The sequence below is a fragment of the Styela clava genome, unplaced genomic scaffold (genome assembly GCF_964204865.1).
Source record: "Styela clava unplaced genomic scaffold, kaStyClav1.hap1.2 HAP1_SCAFFOLD_41, whole genome shotgun sequence".
Taxonomy (NCBI): domain Eukaryota; kingdom Metazoa; phylum Chordata; class Ascidiacea; order Stolidobranchia; family Styelidae; genus Styela; species Styela clava.
Window position 1 is genome coordinate 117501 of NW_027556717.1, and position 4027 is coordinate 121527.

At 54.8% G+C, this 4027-nt stretch overlaps 1 non-coding gene across 1 annotated transcript in view; it reads right to left on the reverse strand.

The window, feature by feature from the left end:
• The window catches only part of LOC144419618 (small subunit ribosomal RNA), a 1810-nt gene extending 586 nt beyond the window's left edge, over positions 1–1224 (reverse strand). Inside the window, exon 1 of the ribosomal RNA XR_013474175.1 lies at positions 1–1224. This exon is cut by the window's left edge and continues 586 nt beyond it. This is a non-coding gene — a ribosomal RNA (small subunit ribosomal RNA).
• Positions 1225–4027: the final 2803 nt, after the last annotated feature.

Here is a 4027-nt window from a genome sequence, read left to right on the forward strand (position 1 = left end):
GTCCGGGCCGGGTGAGTTTCCCCGTGTTGAGTCAAATTAAGCCGCAGGCTCCACTCCTGGTGGTGCCCTTCCGTCAATTCCTTTAAGTTTCAGCTTTGCAACCATACTTCCCCCGGAACCCAAAGACTTTGGTTTCCCGGAAGCTGCCGGAAAGGTCGTCATGGTAACGCCTCCCGATCGCTAGTTGGCATCGTTTATAGTCAGAACTAGGACGGTATCTGATCGTCTTCGAACCTCTGACTTTCGCTCTTGATTAAAGAAAACATTCTTGGCGAATGCTTTCGCAGTAGTTCGTCTTCCGCCGATCCAAGAATTTCACCTCTAACGGCAGAGTACGGACGCCCCCGTCTGTCCCTCTTAATCATTACCTCGTGCTCCGAAAACCAACAAAATAGAACCGAGGTCCTATTCCATTATTCCATGCAACACTATGCAGGCGAACAGCCTGCTTTGAACACTCTAATTTTTTCAAAGTAAACTTATCGGCCACCGCCGACACTCAGTCAAGAGCACCGACGGAGAACCGAAGGTGAGGCGAACGCAACCAGTGACACGCCTTGCGACGGACCGGCGGCGCTCGCCCAAAATCCAACTACGAGCTTTTCAACCGCAACAACTTTAGCATACACTGTTGGAGCTGGAATTACCGCGGCTGCTGGCACCAGACTTGCCCTCCAATGGATACTCGTTAAGAGTTTTAGGATGTACTCATTCCAATTACAGGGCCTCGTTAGAGTCCTGTATTGTTATTTTTCGTCACTACCTCCCCGTGTCGGGAATGGGTAATTTGCGCGCCTGCTGCCTTCCTTGGATGTGGTAGCCGTTTCTCAGGCTCCCTCTCCGGAATCGAACCCTGATTCCCCGTTACCCGTTATCACAAAGGTAGGCACGTAGCGTACCTTCGACAGTTGATAGGGCAGACACTTGAATGATACGTCGTCGGTGCAGAGACCGTACGATCCGCGTGGTTATCCAGAGTCATCAAACGTCACAGGACGAACCCGGTCGGTTTTGATCTGATAAAAGCGCGCCTCCCGAAGTCGGCGCTTAATGCATGTATTAGCTCTAGAATTACCACAGTTATCCACTTCGCTTACGAGACCAAATAAACCAAGACTGATTTAATGAGCCATTCGCAGTTTCGCTTTACGAGAACTCGTACTTGCACCTGCATGGCTTAATCTTTGAGACAAGCATATCACTACTGGCAGGATCAACCAGATAGCTGCGACAGCTGCGCTCGGCCCTTGCTGGGCCGCCCGGCGCGTGCTCGTCGCATTCGTTTAAGACCGAGGCGATCGCCTGCGGCCGTACTCGGCTTCGACAGTCGCTGGCCGCGACGTCCACGCTCTCGCCGGCAGTGCCAGGCGGAGCGATTTGCGTTTTTTCTTTGCTCGCCCTCTCTCGGGCTCGATCCATTCAGTTTCGCACAAACAAGAGCTCTGCCGGCCGCCTGCAGCGGTGCCTAAAACCCGGGCATAACAATGCGACCGTTCTGCTAGGCCGACAAGCGCTCAAGCCAGACGCTCGATCGAACGCCCCCTACATATTAGTCGAGACAACGGCTCGCTCATTAGCATCGCGTTTGTACTTTAACTTTTTTCGGCTCGGCTTCTTTCGACGCCGATGCCGGCGACGCAGCACTCTCTCGCCCGCCAGCCACCGAGAAAAGGGTGCGCTCCGACCGGCCCCGCACCGCTCTTTCTTGGCTCATTCGAAATTACTGTCTTTCGCTCTGACATGCCTTACCTAGGGTTAGGTTAGTATGCTTGCACGTTTGTACTTTAACTTTTTTCGGCTCGGCTTCTTTCGACGCCGATGCCGGCGACGCAGCACTCTCTCGCCCGCCAGCCACCGAGAAAAGGGTGCGCTCCGACCGGCCCGCACCGCTCTTTCATGGCTCATTCGAAATTACTGTCTTTCGCTCTGACATGCCTTACCTAGGGTTAGGTTAGTATGCTTGCACGTTTGTACTTTAACTTTTTTTGGCTCGGCTTCTTTCGACGCCGATGCCGGCGACGCAGCACTCTCTCGCCCGCCAGCCACCTAGAAAAGGGTGCGCTCCGACCGGCCCCGCACCGCTCTTTCTTGGCTCATTCGAAATTACTGTCTTTCGCTCTGACATGCCTTACCTAGGGTTAGGTTAGTATGCTTGCACGTTTGTACTTTAACTTTTTTCGGCTCGGCTTCTTTCGACGCCGATGCCGGCGACGCAGCACTCTCTCGCCCGCCAGCCACCGAGAAAAGGGTGCGCTCCGACCGGCCCCGCACCGCTCTTTCATGGCTCATTCGAGTTTACTGTCTTTCGCTCTGACATGCCTTACCTAGGGTTAGGTTAGTATGCTTGCACGTTTGTACTTTAACTTTTTTTGGCTCGGCTTCTTTCGACGCCGATGCCGGCGACGCAGCACTCTCTCGCCCGCCAGCCACCGAGAAAAGGGTGCGCTCCGACCGGCCCCGCACCGCTCTTTCATGGCTCATTCGAAATTACTGTCTTTCGCTCTGACATGCCTTACCTAGGGTTAGGTTAGTATGCTTGCACGTTTGTACTTTAACTTTTTTCGGCTCGGCTTCTTTCGACGCCGATGCCGGCGACGCAGCACTCTCTCGCCCGCCAGCCACCGAGAAAAGGGTGCGCTCCGACCGGCCCCGCACCGCTCTTTCATGGCTCATTCGAGTTTACTGTCTTTCGCTCTGACATGCCTTACCTAGGGTTAGGTTAGTATGCTTGCACGTTTGTACTTTAACTTTTTTCGGCTCGGCTTCTTTCGACGCCGATGCCGGCGACGCAGCACTCTCTCGCCCGCCAGCCACCGAGAAAAGGGTGCGCTCCGACCGGCCCCGCACCGCTCTTTCTTGGCTCATTCGAAATTACTGTCTTTCGCTCTGACATGCCTTACCTAGGGTTAGGTTAGTATGCTTGCACGTTTGTACTTTAACTTTTTTCGGCTCGGCTTCTTTCGACGCCGATGCCGGCGACGCAGCACTCTCTCGCCCGCCAGCCACCGAGAAAAGGGTGCGCTCCGACCGGCCCCGCACCGCTCTTTCATGGCTCATTCGAAATTACTGTCTTTCGCTCTGACATGCCTTACCTAGGGTTAGGTTAGTATGCTTGCACGTTTGTACTTTAACTTTTTTTGGCTCGGCTTCTTTCGACGCCGATGCCGGCGACGCAGCACTCTCTCGCCCGCCAGCCACCTAGAAAAGGGTGCGCTCCGACCGGCCCCGCACCGCTCTTTCTTGGCTCATTCGAAATTACTGTCTTTCGCTCTGACATGCCTTACCTAGGGTTAGGTTAGTATGCTTGCACGTTTGTACTTTAACTTTTTTTGGCTCGGCTTCTTTCGACGCCGATGCCGGCGACGCAGCACTCTCTCGCCCGCCAGCCACCGAGAAAAGGGTGCGCTCCGACCGGCCCCGCACCGCTCTTTCATGGCTCATTCGAGTTTACTGTCTTTCGCTCTGACATGCCTTACCTAGGGTTAGGTTAGTATGCTTGCACGTGCGGTCTCTTGAACTTTTTTGGTTTGGTTAGTTTGGACCTGGTCGTATTGCGAAATTGTGCGATCCAATGGGCGGCGGCGACGCCCCCTTTTCGTATTGCGAAATGACACGTGGGCTTCGTCGCGGATGAGTGAGTAACGGCCAATCACGTGTCAACAATCGGCGCGAATCCAGCCAAGCGAGCGAGCGGTAATCACGTGGAAGATTTTGAAACGGGGCGCGAGCCAATGGAGGGCGACGACGCCCCCTTTTCGTATTGCGAAATGACACGTGGGCTTCGTCGCGGATGAGTGAGTAACGGCCAATCACGTGTCAACAATCGGCGCGAATCCAGCCAAGCGAGCGAGCGGTAATCACGTGGAAGATTTTGAAACGGGGCGCGAGCCAATGGAGGGCGACGACGCCCCCTTGTCGTATTGCGAAATGTCGTATCGCGGATGAGTGACGGCTTCTCATCAAACCTTGCTCAAGCGACCGTCGTCCCCGTTCGGCGTGGTGAAGATAAGTCCGACGTGCCCTGCCC